The sequence below is a fragment of the Euleptes europaea genome, chromosome 20, assembly GCF_029931775.1.
Source record: "Euleptes europaea isolate rEulEur1 chromosome 20, rEulEur1.hap1, whole genome shotgun sequence".
Lineage (NCBI taxonomy): Eukaryota > Metazoa > Chordata > Lepidosauria > Squamata > Sphaerodactylidae > Euleptes > Euleptes europaea.
In genome coordinates, this window is record NC_079331.1 from 7263924 (window position 1) to 7276509 (window position 12586).

Consider the following 12586-nt stretch of genomic DNA (forward strand, 5'->3'; position numbering starts at 1 on the left):
CCCCCCTGCTGTTTAGTTATCCTTCCCGGCCTTTCGGGTTTGAGATTTCCCTCTGAAGCTTGAACCGTTTTAATTATGAAGTGCCTTGGGACCCGTTACGGCTAAAAAGGGAGGCCTGTAAATAAAGAGATTCTAGCTTTTCGAGACATAAATTGGGCCTGTCAAAGAGGAGAAAGAAGGATCATGGTCCGTGCAAGGAAGAAAATGGAAAAGAGCTATTTTAAAAATCAAATGTGTGTGTGTGTTAAGGGCCTTCAAGTCGCTTACGACTCATGGCGACCCTATGAATCAATGTCCTATCTTTGACAGCCTCGCTCAGATCTTGCAAACTGAGGGCTGTGGCTTCCTTTATTGAGTCAATCCATCTTTTGTTGGGCCTTCCTCTTTTCCTGCTGCCCTCAACTTTTCCTAGCATTATTGTCTTTTCCAGTGACTCCCGTCTTCTCATAATGTGACCAAAATACAATAGCCTCAGTTTAGTCATTTTAGCTTCTAGGGTCCGTTCAGGCTTGATTTGATCTGAAACCCACTGATTTGTTTTTTTTGGCAGCCCGCGGTATCCGTAACTCTCTCCTCCAACATCACATTTCAAAGGAATCTCTTCCTATCAGCTTTCTTTTATGTCCAGCTTTCACATGCATCCATAATAATGGGGAATACTATGGCATGAATTAACTTAATCTTGGTGGCCAGTGAAAAATCAAATATATATATATATTTCAACACAATGCAGATTCTTTAAAAATTACTTGAAGGGTGTAAACAACAACAACAAAAGTAAACAGCTACACTGGTCCATAATAAAATCCAAAATCAGAAGTCAAATCCCAAATACAGTAACACTCAAGACTACACAGAAGTGAAGTATTTTACTACCACAGTTGATTGAGAGAGTAAACTGCTTTTGTTTGGGGAAAAAATAGGTGCGAAAACACCCTAGGACACCCTTGTGAAAAATGAATCAGCACGCAGATGCTTGGGAAAGGAGGGGAGTATTTACAGCAACTATGCCAATCAATATGGGTAGGTTCAGATTTAAGTTTAAAGAGGACTCGATCGAGATTTTTTTCTCCTTGGGAAGGAGCTCAGGTAGCTCACCTTCACAGTATAGCCATATTGAACATTTCAAACACTCGCTTTCAGTTACCCACTGTGCAACTCCCCAAATTTTTAGGTGAACTGGCAACGTTTTTAAAAATCTAATTATTTCATTTTTTTTAAAGGAAATTTATTTCTAAAAGCTGATGTAGGGGGTGTGGGTTTGTGATGTCACAAGCGCCAGCCGATCAGCACTGTGCACAGCCAGTCCCTTCTGTACACAGGCAGAACCGGCTTTCGCTGAGCTTAACGTGGGCAAGGAACTGTCCTTCTGTATACAACCCTGTAACTGCACCCCACAGCTGTGCAACTGCTCAAACACCCTAATTTTTTTCAATCATCCCTAAAAGACTTCTAGGGGTTTCTCCACCCTTTCCAATTTGCCATGTTATTATTTTAAAATTTGGGGAAAGGAGGAAATCTCCCAGCAGATTAGCAAAGCTAAAGATCACTGTTTGTACCCAAGGAATTAATTCAGGGCTTGCAATAAACACTGTCAGCAGTCAAGCCCAGGTCAGAACATTTCCCCATCATAAACACTGTCAGCAGTCAAGCCCAGGTCAGAACAAATCCCCATCGTCCACCTGAAGCAAACCACAGAGCCGTAATCCCTTCTTAGAGCCATATAGGATTGCTCCAGAACATCCCCAGGACAACATAAACAACACCCATCAAAAAGTGACATGTAGTGTAGTTCAACAGCCATTTCTTGAGCCCTGCTTGGGAGCAGAACTGGGGGGAAAGGGACCCAGAGAGGGAGTCCCTTTCCGCCTTAAATCCAGAAAATACCGCAATTGGAAAACAAAGTTGTTCCTCGTGAGGAATCATCACACATGACTCACATGAATCAGGCACAACTTCATCTCAGTGTACGATCAGCTCCATCCTGGAACTTTGCCCAGAATCTAAGTATTTTGCTTACACAATCAAGACACAGGCAGATGTCATAAAAAATGAAGCACAAAAATTGTTCGTGACAAATGAGTTTGAAGTCCTCGGGCCTCCACACTCCTTCCTTCTTCTCACTGTACACGGAAGAGATTGAAGGCTTCCTGCTTAGAGAAGTCTTCGGTCCCAATTCAGTACCTTCAGGAACAGGGTTTTGCTCACAAACTGGCATTCCAAAACCTCAACTTCTTTTTGTGTTTTAGAAGACCAGTCTGCCCAAATCAGCATAGGATTGCCAACCTTCAGGTGGGGACTGAAGGTTGGCAATCTCCCATAATTACAACTGACCTCCAGTCTACAGATCCATTCCACTGGAGAAAATGGCAGCATTAGAGGATGGACCGTATCACATTATACCCCCCCAAGGTAAACAGGAAGCAGGGAAAGAAGGAAAACTCTCAGCCTTACCAGGACCAAGGGGAAACTGAATGATCAAGGCTACGTTATTGATGCATAGCTACATATGGACCAGCTCTCGGTTCACACAGAGAGAAAAGCCTGCTGAGCTGAGCAACAGAAGGTGGTGAGAGCATTTACACACACCAAGAGAGGTCAAGGGATCAGCTCTTTAAGACTTCATTCTTCCTCCAGAGAGGAGAGACTGGGTCCAGAGAAGTTTCCCAGTGACGTCAGATGCCTGCTAGCGTAACAATGGCAAGAATTGCAGTTCTGCCCTTTTGAAAACCCCACTCATCTCTCTTCCCCACCCCAGTTCACAGCTCCGTAGTGTCAACTCCATGGGGCCAATGAAATCACAGGAAGACAGTACAACAGTAAGTCTTAGACAAAGCCCATCTTGGCAGCCACAGATCCATCTGAAGAAGGTCCACCTCCTCATCCTCTGTGCAGCAGCATCCCAACTAGGATGCACCCTGGCATAAGGGTACTGCACCCTGGCATATGGATGCTGCACCCTGGCATTCAGGTGCTGCACCCTGGCATTCAGGTGCTGAACCCTGGCATACAGGCGCTGCACCCTGGCTACATCCTGGGGGCCATACTTCATGCGGCCCAGTCACCCTTTGAATACTCCTTGGTTCATACAGTCTTCAGTTTCCAAACACCCAAAAGCTATGGTTCTGATGGATCACAAACGACCATAAAAATACACAAATAAAAAAGGCCCAGAGTCACTCCACAGAGGAAGGCAATGGAAAACCACCTCTGAACATCTCCTGCCTTGAAAGCCGGACAGGGTTGCCATAAGTCTACCGCAACTTGATAGCACTTTCCACCACCACCAGTAGGTGATGTGAAATACATCTCTCTGCCTGAGACCCTGGAGAGCTGCTGCCAGTCAGAGTAGACAAAACCAACAGTAGACAAAACAACAGCCTGATTCAGTATAAGGCAGCGTCATGTGTTCATGTACACACACTCGCTGGTGAATCCTTTTGCACGAGAAATTTTTACGCGACCCTGGCTACACAGGTCTATAAAATAGGTCAATCAAACATTTATTGATGATAAATCAAATTTGCCGTGACGCCCACATTCAGTTACGTGACCCCATATGGGGTCACGATGCAGATTTTTAAGAAGCTTTGCTCTCGAGGAGCTCCTAGCCAGAGAGCAAGAAAACACAGGACAGAATTGAGAAGAAAAACCGGAGTGACCCTTGCAGCCCCGAAAGAACAATCTTTTCCCACATTTCACATAGCGCAACGGCCCCCTCGAGTTTGTAAAGATGCTCTATCACCCCTCAGAGGGATTTGAGTCTTGTGCTTGAGACACAGTCCAGGAAGGGGGCGCGGGACAGCAGCACCCACCTGTTGGCATCCAGTGAAGCCTCTTTTCCCCATTTGGCCCATGGCAAACCTCAGGGGCATCCCTGGCCCTCCCCAGGCTCAAATTCAAATACCCAGGGGGGTCCCTAACAAATATAACGCAACGGGGGGGGGCAAACGACCCCGAAAAACCCAGGCGGGCTGGTTCAAAGTGCCTACAAACACCATCTCTTGGAGACCCCTTAACCAAGCCGGTTCTCCTCCTCAACCGGTGCTTTTCTCTTAGCAACAGGGTTGCCATCCTCCAGGTGGGGCCTGGAGATCTCCCAATATTGCAACTGATCTCCAGACATCAGAGATCCCTTGGAGAAAATGGCAACCGTGCCCAGTGGACTCTGTGGCATTATACCCCGCCAACATCCCTCCCCTCCCCAAACTATGCCCTGCACAGGCTCCACCCCCCCCCCAAATCTCCAGGTATTTCCCAACCCAGAGCCTAGGGTTGCCAGGTCCATCTTCACCACCTGTGGGAGGTTTTGGGGGCAGAGCCTGAGGATGCTGGGGTTTGGGGAGGGACTTCAATGCCATAGAGTCCAATGGCCACAGCGGCCATTTTCTCCAGGTGAGCTGATCTCTATGGGCTGGAGACAGTTTGTAAACAGCAGGAGATCTCCAGCTAGTACCTGGAGATTGGCAACCCTAGGGAAGGGAGCGACCTCAGCGGGGTACAATGCCATCGCGTCTACCCTCCAGAGTAAGGTTGCCAGCTCCAGGTTGGGAAATACCTGGAGATTTTGGGGGCGGGATTTGGGGAAGGGAGGGACTCCGATGGGGCAGAATGCCATAGAGTCCCCCTTCCAAAGAGGCCACCTTCTACAGGTGAGCTGATCTCCGACTCCCATAGCGGGAGATCTCCGGCTACCACCTGGAGGTTGGCAACCCTACTCCAACGCTGCCATTTGCTACTTGGTAACCTGGGGAAGAAGGTAGCATTGCCAGGCCCCTCTTCGCCACTGGCGGGAGATTTTGGGGGCAGGGTTTGGGGAGGGCAGGGTTTGGGGAGGGGAGGGACTACCACGCCATAGAGTCCAATGGCCAAAGTGGCCGTTTTTTCCGGGTGAACCGATCTCTATCAGCTGGAGATTGGTTGTAATAGCAGGAGATCTCCGGCTAGTACCTGGAGGTTGGCGACCCTAATCAAGCCCAGCATATAAACCAGGAAACACCACCCAAAAAGGAAGGCCCCAGTCCTCCGCCTGCTTTCTTGGGAGCAAGATGCGCTAAATCCAGTGAGCCTTGCTTTCAAGCCAACTAGGCTTTGAGAGGGTCACCCTTTTTGTGCGGGCGGGGATTGGGGAGGGGAGGGGCTGCCGCGCCATAGAGTCCAATGGCCCCAGGGGCCCTTTTTCTCCCGGGGAGCCCACCCCCATCAGGCTGCAGATCAGCGGCAAGCAGCAGGAGATCTGCAGCTGGAGGCTGGCGCGGCCGCCTCGCCTCCTCCTTGGGTACCAGGAGCGCACCTGGCGCAGCGCAGCCCGCCTCCCCATCACCGCCCACCCGGCCCCGATCCGGACTCACGGCACTCGCCTCCGCCGCTGGGGAAGGCCCTGCCCGGGCGGCGCGCAGGAGGGGCGTCGGGGGGGTGTTGGCTGGCCCGGGCGGGTCCGGGCCAAGGGGGCAGCCGGGGCGGCGGGAGGCGGACAAAAGAGGCTCAGGAGGCAGCGCGGCGGCCCAGATGCGCTCCTCGCCCATGCTCAGTGCGGCGCCGGGCGGGCGGGCATCATGTGACTCCCGGCCGCTGCCTGCACGGCGAGCCAGAGGGGCGGCCTTGCAGAGGAGGGGGAGGCAGGCAGGCAGGCAGGCAGGCAGGCAGGCGCGCGCCCAAAGGGAGGCGCGCCCCCGCGTCGACCTGCCCCCCCCCCAAAAAACAACCATGCACACAATCCCAGCCAACGCCGCCTGTCGCTTTTTGTGGTTGGCACCCCCCACACACACACCCCAAAAAAGCATTTTGGCAACCCAACTGTGTAAGCTTGCCGGCTAGACAGAGGCCCTCGTCAGGTTGCCAGCTCTGGGTGAGGAAGTTCCTGGGGAGGTGGGGGGGGGGAGCCTGGGTTGGATTGCCAACCTCCAGGTAAAAAGCATTTGGGCAACCCAGCTGGGCAAGCTTGCCGGCTAGACAGAGGCCCTCGTCAGGTTGCCAGCTCTGGGTGAGGAAGTTCCTGGGGAGGTGTGGGGGGAGCCTGGGTTGGATTGCCAAAAGGCATTTTGGCACCCCAACTGTGCAAGCTTGCCGGCTAGACAGAGGCCCTCGTCAGGTTGCCAGCTCTGGGTGAGGAAGTTCCTGGAGAGGTGTGTGGGGGGGAGCCTGGGTTGGATTGCCAACCTCCAGGTAAAAGGCATTTTGGCAACCCAACTGTGCAAGCTTGCCGGCTAGACAGAGGCCCTCGTCAGGTTGCCAGCTCTGGGTGAGGAAGTTCCTGGGGAGGTGTGGGGGGAGCCTGGGTTGGATTGCCAAAAGGCATTTTGGCACCCCAACTGTGCAAGCTTGCCGGCTAGACAGAGGCCCTCGTCAGGTTGCCAGCTCTGGGTGAGGAAGTTCCTGGGGAGGTGGGGGGGGGGAGCCTGGGTTGGATTGCCAACCTCCAGGTAAAAGGCATTTTGGCACCCCAACTGTGCAAACTTGCCGGCTAGACAGAGGCCCTCGTCAGGTTGCCAGCTCTGGGTGAGGAAGTTCCTGGAGAGGTGGGGGTGGAGCCTGGATTGGATTGCCAACCTCCAGGTAAAAAGCATTTTGGCAACCCAACTGTGCAAGCTTGCCGGCTAGACAGAGGCCCTCGTCAGGTTGCCAGCTCTGGGTGAGGAAGTTCCTGGAGAGGTGGGGGTGGAGCCTGGGTTGGATTGCCAACCTCCAGGTAAAAAGCATTTGGGCAACCCAGCTGGGCAAGCTTGCCGGCTAGACAGAGGCCCTGGTCAGGTTTCCAGCTCTGGGTGAGGAAGTTCCTGGAGAGGTGGGGGTGGAGCCTGGGTTGGATTGCCAACCTCCAGGTAAAAGGCATTTTGGCAACCCAACTGTGCAAGCTGTCCGGCTAGACAGAGGCCCTCGTCAGGTTGCCAGCTCTGGGTGAGGAAGTTCCTGGAGAGGTGGGGGGGGGAGCCTGGGTTGGATTGCCAACCTCCAGGTAAAAAGCATTTTGGCAACCCAGCTGTGCAAGTTTGCCGGCTAGACAGAGGTCCTCGCCAGGTTTCCAGCTCCGGGTGAGGAAGTTCCTGGAGAGGTGGGGGTGGGGGAGCCTGGGTTGGATTGCCAACCTCCAGGTAAAAAGCATTTTGGCAACCCAACTGTGCAAGCTGTCCGGCTAGACAGAGGCCCTCGTCAGGTTGCCAGCTCTGGGTGAGGAAGTTCCTGGAGAGGTGGGGGGGGGGAGCCTGGGTTGGATTGCCAACCTCCAGGTAAAAAGCATTTTGGCAACCCAGCTGTGCAAGTTTGCCGGCTAGACAGAGGTCCTCGCCAGGTTTCCAGCTCCGGGTGAGGAAGTTCCTGGAGAGGTGGGGGTGGGGGAGCCTGGGTTGGATTGCCAACCTCCAGGTAAAAAGCATTTTGGCAACCCAACTGTGCAAGCTGTCCGGCTAGACAGAGGCCCTCGTCAGGTTGCCAGCTCTGGGTGAGGAAGTTCCTGGAGAGGTGGGGGGGGGGGGAGCCTGGGTTGGATTGCCAACCTACAGGTAAAAAGCATTTTGGCAACCCAGCTGTGCAAGCTTGCCGGCTAGACAGAGGTCCTCGCCAGGTTTCCAGCTCCGGGTGAGGAAGTTCCTGGAGAGGTGGGAGGGGAGCCTGGGTTGGATTGCCAACCTCCAGGTAAAAAGCATTTTAGCAACCCAACTGTGCAAGCTTGCCAGCTAGACAGAGGTCCTCGTCAGGTTTCCAGCTCTGGGTGAGGAAGTTCCTGGAGAGGTGGGGGGGGGGAGCCTGGGTTGGATTGCCAACCTCCAGGTAAAAAGCATTTTGGCAACCCAGCTGTGCAAGCTTGCCGGCTAGACAGAGGTCCTCGCCAGGTTTCCAGCTCCGGGTGAGGAAGTTCCTGGAGAGGTGGGAGGGGAGCCTGGGTTGGATTGCCAACCTCCAGGTAAAAAGCATTTTGGCAACCCAACTGTGCAAGCTGTCCGGCTAGACAGAGGCCCTCGTCAGGTTGCCAGCTCTGGGTGAGGAAGTTCCTGGAGAGGTGGGGGTGGAGCCTGGGTTGGATTGCCAACCTCCAGGTAAAAAGCATTTTGGCAACCCAACTGTGCAAGCTTGCCGGCTAGACAGAGGTCCTCGTCAGGTTTCCAGCTCTGGGTGAGGAAATTCCTGGAGAGGTGGGGGTGGAGCCTGGGTTGGATTGCCAACCTCCAGGTAATAATAATAATAATAATAATAATAATAATAATAATAATAATAATAATAATAATAATAATAATATAAAGATAGGCACTTCTGTGTAGACAGCAGTGAAACCAAAATTCACACAGAAAACAAATATTCTAAGCAACTTCAATATAATTCCAGTGTTACCGTCGTAATGCAAAAGTCATATCCAAGCACAGGTCATAAATTACAAAGTCACATGTATTGTTCACAAGTAGGTGCATACAAACAGGTAAGTGTATAATCCTGGTTTTAAATATAGGTAAGTAAACATCACCATGTATATAATAATTCTAACAACATTGTTTCTTCTTCTTTAGCAACAATATATTCATCAGAAGTCAGAAAAATACTGTTAGAATTATCATATACATGACTTTTGCATTATGATGGTAATATTGGAATTACATTGAAATTGCTTGGAATATTTGTTTTCTGTGTGAATTTTAGTTTAACCTCCAGGTAATAGCAGAAGATTTCCTGCTATTACAACTGATCTCCAACCGATAGAGATCAGTTCCCCTGGAGAAAATGGCCGCTTTGGCCATTGGACTCTATGGCATTTAAGTCCCTACCCAAACCCTGCCCTCCCCAGGCTCCGCCCCACAAGTCTCCCGCCAATAGCAAAGAGGGACCTGGCAACCCTAAGCCTAGGGGACGTAAGGCCACCTATGCTGGATCAGACCAAGGTCCATCAAGTCCAGCAGCGGCTCAGTGGTAGAGCCTCTGCTTGGCGTGCAGAAGGTCCCAGGTTCAATCCCTGGCATCTCCAGTTGAAGGGACTAGGCAGGTAGGTGATGGGAAAGACCCCTGCCTGAGACCCTGGAGAGCCGCTGCCGCCGGTCTGAGCACACAATGGCCATTTATGCATGGGAGGTTTTGCCTTGGATCTGCCGCTCTCTAGATGCACATTTTCTCCATCAGATTTCTCAAACCTCTGCACGGGGGCTTATTTTTGAGTTTTGAGAATTTGGATGGGGAAAATGCACATCTTGAAAGTGGAGAAGCCAAGGCAAAACCTCCCGTGCATAAAGGGCCAATACTGACTTCGATGGACCAAGGGTCTGATTCAGTATAAGGCAGCTTCATGGGTGTTCATGGGTGTGTTCACACAGCGGCCAACCAGGTGCCTCTAGGTAGCCCACAAGCAAGACGACTGCGGCACCATTATCCTGCCTGTGTTCCACAGCACCTCATATCATAGACATGCTCATAAGAACATAAGGAAAGCCCTACTGGATCAGACCAAGGCCCATCAAGACCAGCAGTCTGTTCACACAGTGGCCAACCAGGGGCCTCTAGGAAGCCCACAAACAAGACAACCGCAGTAGCACCATCCTGCCTGTGTTTCCCAGCACCTAATATAATAGGCCCCCATGACAAGCCCTCCTTCCATGGATGCTCTGCCACTGAGCCACAGCCCCTCCCGCCAATATCTCTCGGTCCTCCAAACCACTGTCCTTTCTGCTTCCTCCCTCATCACTAGGACTACCTTCCAGAACACCTGTAGGACTCAAAAGCATGCATATTGTTGGGGGGGGGGTCTACTGCCCCTCTCTTTACTTACCCAATAGGAAGGGGGGCCCTGACCTGTATGGCCCAAGCTAGCCTGATTTCGTCAGATCTCAGAAGCTACACAGGGTCAGCCCTGGATAGCATTTGGATGGGAGACCAAGGAAGTCCCAGGGTTGCCACACAGAGGCAAGAGATGGCAAACCACCGGTAAACGTCTCTTGCATTGAAAACCCTACAGCGATCCCATTACAGATCGCTGCATCCTGTCCAGCTTATCTCAGCCTGGTATTATTACACCCAATGAATTTATACCTGGATGTCTTTACACTCCATCCATCCACTTTCTGTCGATGCCGCTCATACCAGGGGAGGAATCTCCCCTTCCTGACCCGCCCGGGTCATAACAGAGGCACGTGGCAGGAATCTCTGGGAGCCCAGAAGATCCCCACACAATTCAACGCTCGGGGTCTTGCCTTCGCCGAGTAAGGAGAACGAGTTCGTGCTGCCAATCCACACATTCACACACACAAATTTTAATTTTCAAAATGTTCCCTTTTTTATTGTACCAGGCGGTGACAGGCTTCCAAACACTCACAAGACTTCTCTCCAACCCCCACATACCAGCGGGTGAGCTGCCACGTCGTGACAGCGACTGGCTGGCTGCCTGGAAGATGGGATGCATTAACAGGAGGCTCCTCCCCAGGAACAGCCTCCCCTGGCAGGACTTTGGTTCCAAGAAACACTTTCCTGAACTGTTGAGAAGCTGCGTCCTGGCAAAATGAACTCATGAACACACGAAGCTGCCTTCTACTGAATCAGACCCTTGGTCCATCAAAGTCAGTATTGTCTACTCAGACCGGCAGCGGCTCCCCAGGGTCTCAGGCAGGGGTCTTTCACATCATCTACCTGCCTAGTCCCTTGAACTAGAGATGCCGGGGATTGAACCTGGGACCTTCTGCAGGCCAAGCAGATGCTCTGCCACTGAGCCACAGCCCCTCCCCATGGAAGGAGGGCTTGTCACGGGGGCCGGGTATATATTCTACTGAGCAGGGCTATGGTATTTTGATAACCGAGGCAATCTGGAATAGGATCCAGTGTCGGTAAAAATATAATAAGCTAAAATGTGGTCCAGTCGTTGCTCTTAACTGGGACCCCAAAGTCTGCTGTTTAGAATGGACAGCCTCGCCCTACTCAGTGGTAAGGCCGGCCCTGTTTAGTACTTACCACTCAAGGACAAACTAGACAAGATGCTGGAAGTTTTGTGTCCAAAGCTGCCCGCATTTAAAAAAAAAAATTCAGATGTGCAGAGGCATGGTTTTGAACACACACACACACACACACACAAAGCTGCCTTATACAGAACCAGACCATCAGTCCATCAAGGTCAACACTGCCGACTCAGAATGGCAGAGGCTCTCCGGGGTCTCAGGCAGCGGTCTTTCACACCCCCTGCTCCTTTTAGCTGGAGAGGGCAGGGATTGAACCGGGGACCTTCTGCATGTCGAGCAGATGCTCTACCACCGAGCCACGCCCCCTCCCCAATCCTTAATCCAGACTGCATTGGGGGGCTTCAGTCTTCCCCCGTTCCCAACACAAGTCAAGCCTGCTTCAAAAAGAGAGAAAAGCTTTGCGCAAAGACGCACTTTGCACTACAATCATAGTTGGGGTTGTTTTTTTTACTGATGGTGGCGACGAATAGCGGACCCAAGTATTACATATAATTTTTTTATTATTATTTCTTGGAAAAAGTCAGACACAAAAAAGACCAGCTGACTAGCACCCAGGAAGGGCTTCACAATGCATCGTAGGTAAATCCATAATAAGGGGGGTACAGATACATGCAAAACACTCCTTTTTGATCGTCATTCTGTTGGCTTCCGAAATCCTAATCTTTTAAAGTCCCCAGTGAATCACTGTCTGGAGGGTGAGCTGGCGGGATCTTCCGTGGGTCCCTCTCTGAAGTTTCCCAGGCATCAGAAGGCAGTTGAGTCAAGAACGTGTGCACCGGGGGGAATCTGCCTGGTACTGCCACGTGCAATAAAGTCATGAGACGCATCCCAGCTAACTTCGTTCCCTCGGCCAAGGAAAGAACCGAGGCTGTTGGCGCGGCAGCCGAGTCAATCCAACCACCTGCGCAAAACCCAGCCGGACTTCATGCCGGATGGATATCCTCTGGATGGTTGGAAATGCTTACAGGAGACTTCCGAGACCTGCCAGCCAGGTCAGGAGTTGCAGCAAACAGGAAACCGAGAGCGAAGAGGAAATAGTAAACATAGCCGGAGGATTCCCAGCAACAGTCATGCAACAGAGAGAAGGCCAAGTACAGGTCTGCTCAAACATGGTCATCCCGCGGATCACATGGTCCTCCCGCGGATCGATGCCTTACAGCCATTTATGTAAGCTATCTCCGTTGGGAAGCCTTGTGTCGGCGTGGCTTTCAATGGTCTTCTAGGTCACTCCGCCAGGCCTCATTCATACATGCGAGTCATCCACCGTTGATGCAGCCAACCCCTGACACGCATGTGTGAACCAGCCCAGAATGAATACCTGATACGACTGAGAATTTTGAAAAGGGTTGTACTCCACGGCCCTTCCAAGACGCCATACGGCTCTGGAACCCCCTCCTACCTCATGGGGACCTTTGCCCTGAACATGCCACAGCGTTAACCGGCTCCCCGAATGGGGTACAACATGCAAAGAACAGCTCCTCCCAAAAAACCCCAGCTAAGGACAGACGGGCCAGGCATTTTAGGCCCAGCTCTGTTTTGGCCGCTGGCGCCTTCGAGTTCCTGCAACCCAAACACAGTCCGGAGGCCCCCAAATGTCCCATTCTCGCCCGGCGCTCAAAGGCTGCCCGACGGCCCAGAAGGTGCATCCGTTCCATCTCCCTGGG